We start from the raw sequence: 18,623 nt of genomic DNA on the forward strand, positions 1-18,623 counted from the left end.
AAAGGCACCGCTGAACAGGGCCCCGCCGTGCAGAAAGGCACCGCTGAACAGAGCCCCGCCGTGCAGAAAGGCACAGCTGAACAGGGCCCCGCCGTGCAGAAAGGCACCGCTGAACAGGGCACCGCCGGGAGGAGCACCACTGAACAGGGCCCTTCATCTCAAGCACCGCTCCGCTGGGCCCCGCCGTCTCAAGCCCCGCTCCTCTGGGCCCTTCATCTCAAGCACCGCTCCGCTGGGCCCCGCCGTCTCAAGCACCGCTCCGCTGTGCCCTTCATCTCAAACACCGCTCCGCTGGGCCCCGCCGTCTCAAGCCCCGCTCCGCTGGGCCCTTCCTCTCAAGCACAGCTCCGCTGGGCCCCGCCGTCTCAAGCACCGCTCCACTGGGCCCTTCATCTCAAGCACCGCTCCACTGGGCCCTGCCGTCTCAAGCACCGCTCCGCTGGGCCCCGCCGTCTCAAGCACCGCTCCGCTGGGCCCTCCATCTCAAGCACCGCTCCGCTGGGCCCTTCATCTCAAGCACTGCTCCGCTGGGCCCTTCATCTCAAGCACCGCTCCGCTGGGCCCTTCCTGTCAAGCACCGCTCCGCTGGGCCCTTCATCTCAAGCACCGCTGAACTGGGCCCTTCATCTCAAGCACCGCTCCGCTGGGCACCGCCGTCTCAAGCACCGCTCCGCTGGGCCCTTCCTGTCAAGCACCGCTCCGCTGGGCCCCGCCGTCTCAAGCACCGCTCCGCTGGGCCCTTCCTGTCAAGCACCGCTCCGCTGGGCCCTTCCTGTCAAGCACTGCTCCGCTGGGCCCTTCATCTCAAGCACCGCTCCGCTGGGCCCCGCCGTCTCAAGCACCGCTCCGCTGGGCCCTTCATCTCAAGCACCGCTCCGCTGGGCCCTTCCTGTCAAGCACTGCTCCGCTGGGCCCTTCATCTCAAGCACCGCTCCGCTGGGCCCCGCCGTCTCAAGCACCGCTGGCCCAATGACAGTGCCGGTTCTGTGTCGTGCTAATGTTCACGCTGCACTCGGGCCACCCTGCCTCCTCCATTGCCTGTGGAGACTGTTATCCACTTGAGAGACTGTGGCTTTGCACTCCCCAGGATATGACAGTGGGCAAGCCACCCACTGTAGAGACTTGAGAGACTGAGGCTTTGCACTCCCCAGGATTGAACAGTGGGCATGGTGGCCCCTTCTTGGATCTGGCGTCGTGGACTCATGTGGCTGTGGTGCCCCCCCTTCCCTTCCCCCTGAGGTGCCTGTAGTTTTACCATCTGATGCCCCTGCAGTGTTCTCTCCAACTGACTCAGGTCTCCTGTGTGGGCTTTGCCCATGTGTTGATACACTTTGGCCCACGGACATTTGCAATTTCAGTGACTGTGTGGGACTTATTGCCTCTATTTATCGGTTACGCAATGTTTACACTTGGATTTTTTTGTTTCATTTTCCTATTTTACCATGACTTCAATGAACCTATTTTTTACATAAATTTAGTTTCTCACTTTAATCATATCTTTTCGTTATTCCGGGGGGTTTGGGTGGGGTCACTTTGACTTGGTGCTCTGCATTGGTGTGTAGATAGTTGGGGGGTGGGTGTAATGCGTATGTGTGTGCCCGTAACCCTTCCTCCTCCCCCCCTCCCCTGTGTCGTAGGTGCGGTACTCACCGTTGTCGTCTGCGCCGGAGTTCGTACTCGTGGTAGATGAGCAGGTAGACGAGAGCAGGTAGGATGTTCAATTCGGGCTCCATGCTGTCCTCTGTCCTCGTGGAGTGTATAGAGGTGAGCGTTTTCCCGTTCGTAGTCTGTTTCCGCCGTGTTTTTATCGGCGAGGCTCTCGCCCCGGAAAAGGTGGCGGGTTGGTGAGTTGTGATAGGGTGGGCGGTACGTTGTCTGCCACCTGCCTGTTGGCGGTGACCGCCGCGCTGTTTGTCTGTCCCGCCGTGGCGGTCGGAGTGTTAAAGTGGCGGGCTCTGTTGACGGTTCCCGCCAGGGTCAGAATTCAATTTTTTGGACCGCCAGCCTGTTGGCGGGTTGGCCGCCGCTTTATCACCGACCGCCAGGGTCAGAATGACCCCCATAGTGTTTAGCCAAGGTGAATTGAAAATGACTTGGGTGTGAGTTAGGACTACATGCTTTATGACCACAGGATGACACACATGATGCATCAGGGGCACCACAGGGCACAAAACAAGTCCAATGGGCACTTCTGAACTTCAATCCAAACACTGTGCAAACTGTTTTGGCACAGGTCTTATACACCCAAACTATGTAACTTACATTACCTAGAACAATCCATGTCCACTTCATATGTCAGAACAGCCTCACATCCCTGCCAATGTCACAACTATAAAATGCCCACATGAAGATGTAATGGTGAAGGTACCTGTACAAAGAAGAAAAGAAGGAGTATAGGCTTGAAACCATACATATGACACAAGTCACATAGCAAGCATCTGGAAAACAAAGTACATTGTTATAATTCTGACACAAAAAAGCAAAATCATCAAGGTGGGGATGTGTGAAAAGCTATCTTATTAATCAGCAATCAGCCTATGGCTGATGTTTGCAGTGGTTCAGCTCCCTATCTGTTTTGAAAACATGTTTTTCCATACATTCCTACAACTAAAGGTCATTGTACAGTGACTGTCATAACATCACATGACACTGATCATAAGTAGCTATGGATGAGATATTCGCGCAAGTCAGCTCCATCAGGGCAATGTTGTGGAGCATGCAGCATGCCACAGCAATCTGACACACTTTCTCAAGCAGAGGGGCTTCCACCGATTCTGTCCAGAAACCGAATTCTGGCCTTCAGGAGCCCAAAAGTCAGCGTGTGTTCTTCTATGGGCCTCATTAAAGTGGACTTCCCCTGGCACAGTTGGATTGCTCAGCGGCGTCAATAACGAAACGGTTTGGATATGCTAAGTCTCCTGTTAAGGAATGGGACATTAGTGCAACAATGAGTCACTCACTTCAAGATTGTAGCACCTGACATAGCACATCCACAATCAGGATAGACGTGACTTACCAACCAGCCAGGCCCTCTCTGGTTGCCCTTGTGACGTCAGCTGAGGTATGGTGCTGTTCCGCATTACAAAGGAATCATGGGCTGATCCAAGAAAATGCACACACACATTTAAGATGTAGGAATGCCCCAAACAGACAACTTGCACGTTGATTGAATGGATTTTTTTTTCTGTTGCAACAGACGTGTTCAGTGGCCTGTGGTGGCAGAAAGAATTGTTCCATCCATGACCACCACCATATGGTGGGCAAAACCATAGAAGTCAGCCTTCACATTGGCTAAATCCTCACATCTGGGGAACCTGACAAAGCTGTCAATGTGTTTCAACATTGCTGTTAGGAAATCTTTCAACACCAGACTGAACATAGATTGGGATATACCACAAGATAGGGCCACTGTATGTTGGAAGGACCCAGTGGCCAGGAAGTGCAATACTGACGTGACTTGTGCAATGGGTGATAAGCGGTATTGTTAGACCTGGCATCCTTGGCGTGATCTACCCTATCTTTTTTGCCTCTGCTTCCCATGTTTTGACTGTGTGCTGGACTCTGTTTTTGCTGGTTTTGTTACTGTGGGCACTTTACCACTGCTGACCTGTGCTAAAGAGCAAGTGCTCTCTGTGTAAAATGTATGTGTAATTGGCTTTTCCATGATTGGCAAATTTGATTTACTAGTAAATCCCTAGTAAAGTGCAATAGAGGACTCCTGTCCTGCCAAGTGGTGCCCTATCCAGTCCCAGGGCCCTTGAAAGGTGAAACTGGTAAAAAAGGACTGAAATCCACACACAGGAAGCCGTGCGGGGAAACGTTTGACGCACCTACTGCAACACGGCTGTAAAAATGACCACCACCGGTCTCACTGCTGAAATTAACACACCACCAGCATCGCTGCTGGGAAATCGACACATCACCTGCATCACAGCTGGAGTAACGATGCAACACTTGCTTGCCGCTGCTCAAAATGAAGCAAACCCCTTGCAGCATGGTTTTTCCATCACCCTGCGGCCGGATTTTGCATGCTTCATCACTGGGCATCACAATCAATGTGAACCTGAGAGGATCCGAGGAGCCCCGTCTGGAAAATGACACACGTCCCCACTTGCGAGTGAGAAAACAACGCATCGCTGACTTTTTCGACACATGCTTGCCCGTGCAGCTTCATTTTTGACGCAAACCAGGTACTTTGTGTAGCCCCAACGTTGCCTTTGTTTTTTATGGAGTAATAATCTATTATTTTAAAAATTCATAACTTTACTTGCGTATGTTGGATTTTTGTCATTTTGGTCTTGTTTGATTTAGATAAATATCGCCTATTTTTCTAAACTGGAGTGGTGTCCATTTTGTAGTGTTTTCAGTGTATTACTGTGTGTGTTGGTATAAATATTTTACACATTGACATTGAAATGAGCCTGACTGCTTGTGCCAAGTTACCAAGGGGGTGAGCATGGGTTTTCTTAGGTGTGTAACTCCCTTACCCTGACCAGAGTGAGGGTCCCTGCTTGGACAGACTGCAAACTGACTACCAAGCAGAGACCCCATTTCTAACAAGTATGGATTGCTGTTAGCTGGCATCAGATCTGGCTCCAACTGATGGCATAAATCCACTATTGTTTGCATATTCAGATGATAGAGCTAGATGACGTGGCATTCCTCCATGGTCTGACGGTCTGGCAATGGACGGTAGACAGGAGGTTGTCAAATCCTCACACTCCTACGGTACCTCTGTGTGAAAAGACATGATTTTGAACATTAGTCACTGTGTCCACAGCATCATACATGATGCATGCTAACAATATCATGTGACAAAGCATTTCTGACTGGATAGACATGACACCCAGTAGACATTACAGCTGGCAACTACACAAGGGTCAAATGTGATCCCCATGATTGTGAACACACGTGTTCACAACATAGATTCAGGGGATACCTAACTATCTGCAATACAATTGTCCCTCGAAATCTGACTTTATTTTCTGACCACCAAAAATACCGTCAGCGGTGGTGGCCCGTGCACCACAGTCAAATGCCATCTATGCCCTGCCACAGACTTCACTAGTGGTTGTGTAGTCTGACCTATACAACAAGACAGATTGAGGATGTTTGCGATGATATTAAACATCTATTGTTTTTGTGACGCATAGAACAGGGCCACATACAGTCTTTCAAGCTGCAAAATGGCGGATCCCCTCCATTGGACATCAGGAATGGCCCACATCTGCCGGAGGAAGTTGTTGCACAATAGGCGGTTCCAACAGCGGCAGACAGCCATAGGGTAGCATTGTTGCCTGTGGCGGTTGCAGCACAATGACTGCGTCCATCGACAGTGATGACCACATACGTGGTGAACATGTACGCTGCATTGTGCAAAATCAGTCACCTGACTCCTGACACTGTTGCCAGGAATATCTCCACCACTTCAGCTGCTGTGTGCCCCCTCTGGAAACAATCACGCTATGTCCAGCAGGTAAAAGGGCCCCTGCCTTCTTTCCAGAGGAGCTGGCGAGGCTTGAGAGAAAGGTCCCCCACCTGTTTGGTGAGCTCTATGGCTCACCAGAGGAACAGGTAAGTACCTCACAGGCATGATTGACTCTGTTCAACACCATCATTTCCCTCCTCAGAGGCTACAGTGTGCCTCTGTGTGCCAGTTAGACATCTTGTGTGTCTGTTGTTTCAGTCTGTGTGGCATCAATGAGATGTATATGGTGCATGTATTGGTGACCAGTGCTATATGTTGTGTTCATTCACATTGTGTTGTGTGATGTTTATTGGGTCCTAGATCCTCCTTGTGTTGGATTCACATAACTAGGCAAGGAGACTTAACTGCCATCCAATGACATTTCTTTGTTTATGATGGTTGTAATTGTTAGACAACATGTATGTGCATGACAGCATGAGTTGTGTATGCATCTTGTCTGAATCATTTGAGGGTCTTGAAAGCAGTGTGTATAGTGCCACAGATCTTTCACTCCACATCTGGCCTTGCCAAACCATTGTCTGGAAGGCATATCATGACTCACTGTGCCCTTCATGTTGCCGTACAAGTCACATTGCTGATGGCCATGGGATGTACTCTTGTGCATGGAAGTGATGGAAATATGAGTGTCATGTGGGTTCTGTATGTCCAGTCTACAGAGTCCAGGCCCTGTCAAGTGTATCTCCCAGGATGGGGCATAGTCCAGGCTGTGTGAGATTCACTGTGGCTATGCATCTGTTGCACTGTGCCCACTCCCTGTAGACCTGACGAACCTGTCAGGTGGTCAATATGAACCTGCCATGAATGCCTCAGTACATTGTCATTGTCGATGTGTGTCTTTTACTCATGACAGGTCCCTTACTCCCACAGCTCTGTTGCCACCTTAACATACATCATATTTGTCCGGTACAGGCTTATTGCACAAATGACAGACCCACAGTGCAGACAGTGTATAGGTTCCTGGGAGGCCATGACATGACTTAGTAGCTTGGTTACATAGCAGAAATTGCACAATACATACCTTTCTATGTTGGATGCCATATCTGTAGGTTAGAAACATATGTCTAAAGGAGTGTTTGTGGTGCAGGTATATACCACAGAAACCAACCTTGAAGTGGCATGTGCATACATTTGGTAGGCCACCTGTCTACACATGTACAGGGAAGACACTTTCTGTACCCACAATGCCAGCCCTTTCATTGTTGCTCAAGTGTAATGTTGAAGTCTGTGCTATGGAAGTTGCATGTAGGGACTGTATGCATTGAATCAATCTTGCAGAGTGTAAATGTGTTTGTCCAGTCAGGCCTAATGAGTTTACCCTTCAGAAGCCACAGTGGTGTGTTGTGTTTCATTGTGGCTCACATCATAGTACATGATGTTGGAGCATGGGCTACCTGATGTCCTTAGGCTTGCTTAGTCATTCTAGGCCTTGAGCACGGTAGTGGGTTAGTTTGCAGATTAAACCATGTAGTGTGTAGTCATGTTTCTGTACTTATTGGCATGTGTTCATTACACCTGTGGTATATTGACAAATTGTCAATGTTGTGCTTGGTGTTTTCGATATGTATGTGACACAACCATTTGAGCAAAAACTTGTATTTGTAATCGCTTGATTTGTATCTTGCGTCCACACAGGTAAATGCCCATCAGAAGGAGATTTGGAGAGCCATCGTCCAGTAGGGGTCCACAGCCAGTGGAGTACCCACTGTTGCAAGAGGTGAAAGGACCTGACATTCTGCGTCCTGAAGATCGCAGAGGTCCACAAGGGTGTCCTCCCAATGTGGGCGTGGCACACAATGGAGCATGACCCCCCTAATGGCCTGCATTAGGGCGGTAGGGTACCCAGACCTTGATGGGCATTTTAAGGAAGCACAGCAGCCTCAAGTGGGTGAGTACAGTGCATATTCCTGCCTGTCATATAGCCAAGTTGATGTGCTAGGTTCTGACATCTCCCCCTGATGATTGGAGATGGGTCATGTGTGACACACAAGATGAGTAAATGTTTGTGGAGATATGTAATGTGGTGCATACTGATGTGCCTTGCATATTAGCCCTGTGACCTAGGACACAACGGAATACACTCCACAAAAAATTTGCTCTCCATGGCTGTGTACATTGATCAATCAAGTAACGTTTGTTGTTGTTGTGGGTGTAAATTTGACATAACAGACCACTAGTCCTCAGTGTTACAGGCTAAAGATAAGTAAGTGATGGATCACTGTCCCCAGCCATGTTTCTGGTTAAGTGAGTAAATTGGCATATTCCCACAGAGGTCACTTGACTTTATTGGTGCCTCACTACTATCTGTCATGTGAAGATGACCATCATACATGTGACAGAGCATACATTGTTTTTTGGGGGCAGCTACAGATCAAAACTTTCCCTTGTTAGGTGGGGAATGCCGAAAGACATAATTGATATGCCGACACTGTTGTCAACATTCCCTGTGTCGACCTGTTAGCATGTGTACCTTTCTCTTTTGACAAAATGTGTACACTGCTGTTTCATGCATGGTTTACCTGTGTTCATGGGATGATTTCTGTATTATCTCACATATATGTGCATACTAATCCCTGTTTGGAATTGGACATATGCAATGGGGCTACATTTCCTGTGGTGCCACAGAAGTGAGTGTCTCACCATTGATTGCTGACTCACACATACCCTCACCCATCATTGCATGTCCTTTGGCATGTACAACTGTAGTATCAATGAGGGACATGTCAGATAGGACTAGAGTTTTTACACACAATGTGCATTTCTTTGCCATTGATGTGCATCATGTGGGAAAGTGCACTGCAGATGTGTAATTGGGGTGGTTCGTTAACTGTTGGCACGCTTCATGGAGTGACTTGTAGTTATGTTGGAATCCCTTGTGATTGGGTAGAACCCTTCATCTACAAACAACAGGGTTTGCAGGACCAAAATGGAGACTGATGTAGCTTCCCATTGGGCAACATGTTGAAGGCCTTCTACAAGTACTGGCAAATCCCTGGGCCTCTTCAACATACAAAGGACTAATGGCTTCTACTGATGCAATCAGAGTATGTCACTATAAGGATTGCCAGGCAGTGGTGGTGATTTCCCTGGGGCTAGCTGGTTTATTATGTTGTGGATTCTATAGAAACATCTCCCTGACAATTTGCATACTTTGTCGACAGTGTAAATTTTCCATGCCAAATGTGTAGTATATCTGGGTAACATTAGTACTACATCCATGACTCAATTAGGACAAATTACACATGGTGAAGTGTGCATTGCTGATATGTTTCCAGTGTGATATGATTTTTTCCATGTTACCTTCTTCAGTCTACTGTACTGCTGTCAGCAATAATGCAGGATTTTGGAGCATCATTTCATATTGTTGTGCTATTGTGTTTGAGACAAATATATGTATGCATGACCTTGTGGGGGATCTGTGGGAATGAACCTGGCATTGGCCTACTATTGTATGACAACAGGTAACTGAGATATACTCCATGAGGCAAAGCATTGAAGGTGATGTGGTCTGCTGCTTGTTCAATGGTTTCGGTGAATGCACTTGACACCCATGCAATTGTAGTTGTCTGAGATCCCCATTTTCCTCTGGGCAACTGTTGACACTTCATGCAGCATACATGCTTATGGTATGGTACATGTAGAAGCCACTTTGATGTAGTTTGTTGCTGGGGCCTACTTGATGTCATGGTGATGTTTGCTCATCTCAGCTGTTGTTCAAGTGAGATCAGGAACATGTGGTGACCCTTTTCCTCTTTGTATTTGCAGCATCATCCCAGGCAAGCGAAGGAGACAGGGCACAACCAAGTGGGGAAGGATCTGGTCATGGTACTTCCAGCCATGACACCACCATCACAGAGGGACCCAGGGGCCCAGTGGCCCGGGGGTGAGGGGAGTGCCAGGGGGAACACAGGTTCAACCTTGTCATCATCAGATTCTACCTCAAGTGGCCACTCCCTAGTGGTGGCAGACCCATAAGGACCTGCGCTTGTGTCACCCTTGCCCACCACCCCCAGTTCTATTGCCTGTTGCTCCCCACCCAGTTGGATGTGCCCGCTAACCCCAAGGTCGGTGTCTCCTTTGCACAAGGCACCTCAACCCTAGCCACTGTTACCCCTGCTGCTCCGAGTGAGGAGGCGATTGACCTTCTGAGGAGCATCTCTGCGGGGCAGACTGCCATTGTGAATGTCATACAAGGGCTGGCAAGCCAGCTTCAGCAGACAAATGCTTTCCTGCAAGGAATTCATAGTGACATGTCTGGCCTACAGAGATCTTTTCAGGCTCTGACCTCCTCATTGATGTCATCCATCTACTCCCCCATAACCTCCCCCCACCACCTACCTCTTCCCAATCCAAATTCTCTATTTCCCTACCTAGCACAAGCACACAGATACATCTGCACACACCCAACTCAACACACACAAACAACACACATTGACACAAATACCACAAGACACACCAGCATGCAGGCACTCATTATTCACCCACAGATATAACATTATCCACCATTTCAACAGACACCCCCACCACCCCTACCAATCCACACACCACATCCACCATACCCACAGACACCACCACAACACCCAGTGACACATCCACCATACCCACCATATACCTAGACATCAGCTCACAACCCATGGACCTGCACACCTCAGACACCATACCCCCACACACCAGCACAACACCCACAGACAAATCCACTACATCATCCATACTCACAGGCACCACCACAACACACATAGACACATCCACCATACACACAGATACCACCCCAGCATCCACAGATACATCCACAACATCTACCATACCCACAGATACCACCCCAAAAGACACACACACATCCACCACTCCCACGTCACCCAGTAGCTCCACTTCCCAGCCCCCTAATACACGCAAACACCCACACTCACACACGCAACAGACACCACCCTAAACACAAGCATACCGCACACATGCATACTACCCAGGCATCTACACCTACAGACAAGATTCCCACTCCTTCAACCTCCAAATCCTCAACCCCTTGTAAGGACCATAACTGTTTCCCAAATAGGGGTTCCGTTTCGACCTTGCCCTTTCTCCTGTTACCTCTAAAACCTCTCCCAAACCCAAGAGGCCCCCACCCACATCCCAACCCATCTCTTCCACATTCAAGCCCTCCCCTATCACACCTGCCCCTCTGTAAGCACCCATTCATCTCCCCCAAGAAGAAGCCCACCCCTCAGAAGAAAAAGTCCCCCTCCCAAACCCAAACCTGACTCCACTCCACCCAAGGATGATCCCTGAGGTGCCTGACTTCCCACTTGATGCCCCTTCGTGTGGAGGTTCCCTGGCTGTGATTGGAAACAAGGTTGGGTACAGTAATGTGCATGAACTCATGTGGACTGGCCAATGGCCTCTGCCCTTAAGCATTTAAATTCAATAAACCCAAGTTGTTGTTTTGTTGGGTGTACATTTGCCCTGCAATTACTTTTCTACCTTTATGTTGTTCCGGAGTAATTTGTGTTGTATGCCTACAGTTGTTTTTATTTCACCCTGATTGCTGAGCCATTTGCTGTTGTTTGCAATATCTGACTTTGTGGGCAGTACCCAAGACAAGGGTAGATGTTCTCTGTATGGATATTTGTTTGTTAATTCAATTGGATTGTCATTGCCTTGTGTTATGTTTGCTATTGTAAGTATGTCATCTTGTGATGTCCAAATGTATGGTGTTAGAATTGTCCCCCTGATATGGATTGTACATTTGTCTTGTCTGGAAGCTAGAGTTTTGTTTGTCCCCACATGGAGGATGTTCAATTGTGTTAGCTTCATTTGCATTTGACTGACCATGTGTCCAATTTGATGTGTGTACCATGCAGCTACTTCATCTAGATGTATGGCCATGTTGTTGCTGTTGTATGTGATTTCTTGACATGCACTTGCACATTATGTGGATATACATGTCACTTGGCTCACACTTTGTTTGTCTCTGAGAAACATGAAGGGACACTTCCTGGGCAAATGATGTTTTCGTGGCAAGTGAAATATGTCCCAGGGCAGCATTCTTCAATGAGTTCTCCTGATGCAGCCATCCCTATTGTGTAGGTATTGTTTACTTTGTGAACCTTGGATATTTGTTTAACACACTATTGTGCCTCCCATTGACCTTCCATTGTATTGCAAGGTGGGTGATGTGTGATGAGGGATGTTTCAAGGAAGGGGTATTTTTGTTCCATGTCACATCCATAAATATGTATCTTCAATCTGATAACAGTCCAATGCATGAGAGGAATGTGAGGAGGTCAGTTGCAAATGTGATGTTGCTGTTGTGTGGCATGATTTTCTGTACACTGTCACTATCCCTGTGCCTGAAATGTGTGTTTTTGTGGAGTGTGGCTGTGCAGTCTCAGTTACCTGCCCAACTGGACTGTTTGATCACTGTGAATGTGTAATTCATTGTGAGTGACTCTGACTGTGGACACAAAGACATGTGTAGTTGGTGTCCATAGCATGAGCCCCATATCATGTGGAGGACAGCACGACGATCTGTTGTTGAGTTTCATGACACAGGCAGGTGAGTGTTTTACCGTCGGTTTCATCCACCTCCGCATGAATTTTTGGCTCCATCAGTGATTAGCAGCAGTGGCAGGACATATGTGATAGGCTCCATGGCGGCACAGGACGTGTAACGCTGCCTTCAGGTAAGTTGTTTGCTTTATGCTCTCCATTGCTGCCTGCTGGTGATGTGGTGGTTGGACCGCCACAGCCACATTGGAGCTGTGCAATATCATAATGTGTCCGGTGGAAACACAGGCTCTGTCGGCCTGCTTGGCCTGCCTCGCCACCGCTGTGGTCTGTGCTGGCTGGCAGTGCCGGCCGGATTGTGGCGGTCTTACCTGTATTGGCCCCCCAGCATCGTAATACGGTGATCCAACCGCAAAGCTGATGATCGACCGCAGCCACCACCATGGCAGTGTATGGACCGCCAAACTCATAATGAAGCCCTGAAACTGGCAGTGGTGTTTTATTTATTTATTTATTTGCATTTCTTTATAACTGCACCAGATCTGGGTTGTCAGAGTGTTGTATCTGAGTAAATGAGAATTAACTTATAAATTCACAGATTATATCACAGGCAGTGCAATTCTCCAGGCAAAACAAATCAACAGAGATCTACAAGCATTGTAGGAATGTAGTGAAACATTTTCAATTATTAGCTAAATTCAGGTCCTAGTTACATGGTTATAGATATGATACAAAACATCAACAACAGAAAAGCCTGTATTGTCTGGTATCTCATTTTCCATGGAAAATCAATAGAAACACAATGTAGTTCAGTTCATTTCTGAATATCTAAAAAGGTGGATTTTTGAGGGTGAATTGAGTTCCAAATTTTTGGGAGGTGCTCAACAAGAAAGATTGGGATATGATTCTTAGCTTTTTGGAACCAACGAGGTTCGAGGAACAATGACTCTGAACTTCATAGAAAGCGTTCCCCTTTTAGGTCTTGATTATGAACGCCCCGGTGTCAGATTTTTTTTCTTAGTAACTTTTAATCTAGATTTTAGATGGTAGATGTCTGTGCCAAATACTTTGCTGTGCCACAGTGCTTTGTTTTGTGTTTAATCCAGCTCATTTTGCGTATCCTTAATGTCACAGTAGGGAGTATTTTGATAATACTTAAGATTGGGGTAATGTGATTGATCTGTTTAAGCTAAAGAATAGTCCTGCTGCAATATGTAGTAATGGAGCAAGATGCAACTTGGGTATTCCTGTGAGTAAGGCATTGCCATGGATGTCTTGACATGAACAGTGATTATATTACCATTTTAAAATTTAATTTTGGCAGGAAGGGTTTAATGAGCTGAAAAGTTTAAGTTGGTTCAGAGCTTTCTTTGCCATGACCTCTATAATTGAGTGCAGGTTAGCACAGATATCTAACATGGAAGCCATCAATGATCAAATGTCTTCAGGCTACTAGTTCAGAAGGAGTATGTCCTCTAGGAAGGAGACATTTAGGTACATTTGTGTATATTATGTGTGTGAGAGGAATGGTTAGAGGTTCTAAGTATCGATAATAATGAGTTGGAGAAAGCATTGAGCCTTGAGGCACTGCTTGGACTAAAGGTGAGGAATATGGGAAATTATAGCAACATTTTAATGCTTTAATCTGTTTTCCAGTAGATCACAGTGATTTATTGCATCACAAACTGCTGATAAATCTAGAAATATGAGTAGATATGATCCACCCTTGTCAAGGACAAATACTGCATCATAGGGATAGTTTTCTACAGTCAGATCCAATCCACACTGTAGATCATAAAGTGCATCACAAACTTCAATTTGATTTTGAAGTTGTAATTCTAAGTGGTGTTCTAGTATTGTCTCTAAAGATGGAAGGCTAGTTAAAGGCAACAATTATTTACTTCAGTTTTGAGGAGTGGAACTGTTGGTCCTGTCTTAACATATTCAAGAACCTTGCCATGTGCCAATAAAGAGTTTAACTAGCTTGTCCAATATGGGGCAAGAAATGAAATTATATTTTTTATGATCATGGCTGCTATCAGATCCAGGAGTGAGAAGGCAGTCTAGTGTTAATTGTAATTTTAATGATTTTTTTAAGTAAAGTTTATATTTTATTATATTAAGATGCCGGGTTCATTGCTGATATACCTTGCTGCCATATACTTTCATTCACTGTGAGTTTCCTTATCTCTTCAGATTTTTAGAATGCCATTCTGATGATTTATTTGTTTAACGTCTAAGTTCATAGCTGCTAATTTATCCACCATATCTTTGATGATTTAATTGCAGTGATGTGTCATTATATGTATCATGGATAAATTACGCATCTTTATGTGCTTGTGTAGTCTGTGTCTTCTTTGCATGAACATACAGAGTGCTTTTCTATGCACGAGGCAAGTCTTGTGCCCAACTCCAATACTAGGTTTATGCATATGTGGTGTGGGTGTTCTGCCAAAACATTGTGAACAATCACACTAGACACGAATATTATGTCTTAAACATCTTCATATTAAAAATATCGGGTACAAAATATCCCAAGTAACTATATTGTTTTTTTTAACAGTTTTTTTCAAATATTGTTAAAAAATGTAGGGCCTCATTATGAGGCTGGCAGTCCAAGCACCGCCAACCTAGCGGTGACGGTGGGACCGATGCAACTGTGTTGGTCCAACCTCCATATTAAGACCCAGGTGGCCAGACCGCCAGGGGACCTCTGCCCCCGCTGGGAACATGGTTCCCGGCAGTCCAATGGTGGTCTGAGGTGTACTTAGCCAGGGCAGCACTGAGTTCAGCGGCACCTTGCAGATTACAACTCTGCTTACCACCTGCCTTTCCATGATTGTCTAACCGCAATGGAAAGGCTGGAGGTAAGCTAGTGCTGGGGGCCTCAGGGTGGCCTCTGCGCTGCCCATGACATGGGCAGTGCAGGGTCCCCTCTGCCAGCACCCTCAGAATGTGCACTGTTTGCAGACAGTGCACAGTCCGGGTGTGCTGGGGGGCCCCGTGCGACGCCATTGCCCTTGCCCTTGGCTCCATGTGGAGCCGAGACCGATGCCGCCGCACAGTTTCCACTGGGCTGACCGGCGGAAACCTTGGTTTCTGCTGGTCGGCCCAGTGGAAATTTTGTAATGGGGCTGGTGGGGAGACTGCCAGCTCTGCTGCAGTCTTCTCACCGCGAGTCTGGTAGTCGGCTTGTCCGACCACCAGACTCATAATGAGGCCATTAGTGTTATATATCATTGTAATTTATATAATTATTTTAAGTGGATTTGTTGTATGTTATTTTTGTATTGCTATATTGTATTTCTAAAAAATGTTTGTATTTCTTTTTTAATAAGTTTAGGAGCTGGATTTTGGATTTATATAGGAACAGGGCAGGGCGTAAATTGAAATACGTTTTTTATAAGTTTATTATGTATTAAAAATTGTTGTTGATTGATTTGTTATTTCATTTTAAAATATAATAATGGGATTGATTAATCTGTTTAACTTGATAAACGTAAGTGTGATACTTTTCAAAATGTGTTAAATTGAAATTTTACGTATTTCAATTTTTTTTTAAAACCATCCTTTTTATGTAGTTTGTTAAAAATTTGTATTAGCATAGTTTTATGATCGCAAATTTCTTTGTTCCATAGTATTGACAGTAAAAACATTTTAATATAATTTTTATCACACTAATTTATACATAATTATTGGTTAAAATAATGATGTTCTATTCTTTTGTTCTTTTACATTTACATTTAATGTAATTTTTTATTTTCTATTGGAAAAATATTTGTAGGTATTTTTGCTTCACTTTTTTAAGTTATGTTTTTTCAATTTTTCAATTATTTTCTTTTCTTTTAATTTAAATTTAAATATGTTTATAATTTGTTATACTGCAAGTAAATTATTTTATGTGTTTTGGTTCGGTTTGTTGTCACAATTTAGCATATTTTATTTGTGTTTTGAATAACTAAAATGAAATCTTCCAAAGTATTATTTCAGTAGAATGTGTATTATAATTTTGTGGTAGTAGTTATTTATGTAGCAATAAAGTTCAACACTTTCCCCAGTGTCGTCAAGTTTGGAGGGAAATAGTAAATCTGACCCACCCACACCCCAAAGACAAACAATTTCCCTACTGTGGTTAAAGGCCTCATTACGTGTTTGGCAGTCTGTCGACTGCCATGACAGTGATGGCGGTCTGACCGCCATTGGGATGGTGGTCAGATCGCCCTATTATGAGTCATGCTGGTCTATGGAGCAAAGACCGCCGCTGTTCCGCTGCCCCCCCCCAGGAAGCACAGACAGCCACGATCACAAGGCTGTACCATTAGGTCAATGGAGACAGTGTTCCTGCAAGACATATTATGAGGTTGCACACTGCCAAAGTGACCGTGGCGGTCCAACCACCAGGTTTCGTCGGGCGGAAATGGACAGTATAAAGGGAGACACTCACCTGAGGCCAGCCTCACATGTCCGGAGCCACCATTGATCCCATCACATATGTCCTGCTGCTGTTGATCATTGATGGAGCACAAAATCCACGCTGCTGAAGGCGCAACTAACCGTAAGTACACACACCTACCTGCGTCATTAACCTTAACAACAGATCATTGCACCATCGTCCACATCATATAGAGGTCATGTTATGGGCACCAAGTATATGTCTCATCCTGTATACAGTTAAAATCATATGTGAAGTAATGCCCCCATTCCCTTTACTGAATATAGGTCTAGGACCAAGGGGAAAAAACAACCACTTAAAGGAAAAAAGAAAGCCCCACATGACCTTTATTCCTTCTACTATGCTTCAAAAGATGCTATCGGTTCTGATCCCCCATAGGTAAAAATGTCTTAAACCAATAAATTCAGGAAAATCAATGTATTTACTTAATTATTTAATCCAAAAATATAGATGACATAAATGCTGCAAAGTATCTCTCACATAATTTTTCATAGTCTTATCAAGTTAATATAATTATTTACAAAGTAACTGTACACCAATAAACATGTAGAAAACAACATAAAAACAAAATACAAGAAACAATTTGCAATGTCACTGTTAGAAATAGGGTCTCTTTGGCAGTCAGTTTGCACTCTGTCCAAGCAGGGACCCTCACTCTAGTCATGGCAATGGAGCTACATACTTAAAATCACCCCTGCTAACCCTCTTGGTAGCTTGTCATAAGCAGTCAGGCTTATCTCAAAGGCAATGTGTAAAGTATTTATACCAACACACCCAATAATACAGTGAAAACGCTACAAAATGGACCCCACACCAGTTTAGAAAAATAGGTAATATTTTTCTAAATCAAACAAGACCGAAACGACAAAAATCTAACATACAAAAGTCAAGTTATGAATTTTCAAGAGTGTAACTCCATAGAAAACAATGGAAACGTTGATTTTACCCAAAGTACCTTGTTTGCGTAAAAAATAAAACCACACGGGTGAGCTTGCATTGTAATAAGTCAGTGATGAGCTGATCCCTTACTCACAAGTGAAGCTGTGCATTGTTTCTTCTCCGGTCAGGTCGGTGATGTGTCATTTTCCTCTCCCATAAGAGAGCGATGCATCAATTTCCGGACAGGGCTCCTTGGATCCATGCAGATTCACGATGACTTTGACACTCAGCAACGATGCATGAGAAATCCAGCTGTACAGTGTTAGAAAATCACGCTGCATGTGGTTTGCTTAATTATCAGCAGCCGCAAGCGAGTGTTGCGTTGTTTTTCCCGACGCAATGCATCAATTTCCCAGCTGCAATGCAGGTGGGGCATCGGTTTCAGCCGCGAAGCGGGTGGCGTGTGATTTTTCAGCCGCATTGCAGGTGGTGCGTCGAAAATTTCCCAGCGCGGTGTCCTGTGCATGGATTTCAGTCCTTGTTCTGTTAACTTCACCTTTCATGATCCCTGATACTGGATGGGGCACCACTTGGCAGGAGTCTCAGCAGAAAGTCCAGGTGCTGGCAGAGGAAGTCTTTAATAGCCCTGAGACTTCAAAACAGGAGGCAAGCTCAGTCCAAGCCCTTGGAGGTTCTTCTCAAGCAGGAATGCACAACAAAGTCCAGTCTTTGTCCTCTTTTACAGGCAGAAGCAGCGAGTGCAGGATAGCCCATCAAAACACAGTCACAGGCAGGGGCAGCAGGGGCAGCACTTCTCTTCAGCTCTTCTCAGTGGAAGAGGTTCCTCTTGAATCCAAAAGTGATCTAAAAATCTGGGATTTTTGGTCTACTACTTATACCCCTTTCTGCATTTGAAGTAGGCAAACTTCAAAGGAAAGTCTCTGTTGTTTAGAGGATCCTGCCTTGCCCAGGCCAGGCCCCAGACACACACCAGTGGGTTTGAGACTGCATTGTGTGAGGGCAGGCACATCCTATTTACGGTTTGAGTGACCAATCCTCCCTCTACTCCATCCCAGCATGCTCATCAAGCTGTGCAGGCTACACCCCAGCTCCCTTTGTGTCGCTGTCTGGAGGAGATTCACAAACTGCCCAACTGTCATTGTGACCCAGACAGGGAATCCACAAGCAGGCGGAGTCACAGAATGGTTAAAGCAAGAAAATGCCCACTTTCTAAAAGTGGCATTTTCAAACTAACAATCTAAAAATCAGCTTCACTAAAAGATGTATTTTTAAATTGTGAGTTCA

The 18,623-nt window shown here is 45.6% G+C and overlaps 1 protein-coding gene across 1 annotated transcript in view; it reads left to right on the forward strand.

Moving 5' to 3' along the window:
* Positions 1–18,623, forward strand: part of LOC138266600 (guanylate cyclase soluble subunit beta-2-like) — a 480,633-nt gene that overhangs the window by 167,586 nt on the left and 294,424 nt on the right. The gene's annotated exons all lie outside the window — the stretch shown is intronic.

This window comes from Pleurodeles waltl, chromosome 11 (genome assembly GCF_031143425.1).
Source record: "Pleurodeles waltl isolate 20211129_DDA chromosome 11, aPleWal1.hap1.20221129, whole genome shotgun sequence".
In the NCBI taxonomy this organism is placed as follows: Eukaryota; Metazoa; Chordata; class Amphibia; order Caudata; family Salamandridae; genus Pleurodeles; species Pleurodeles waltl.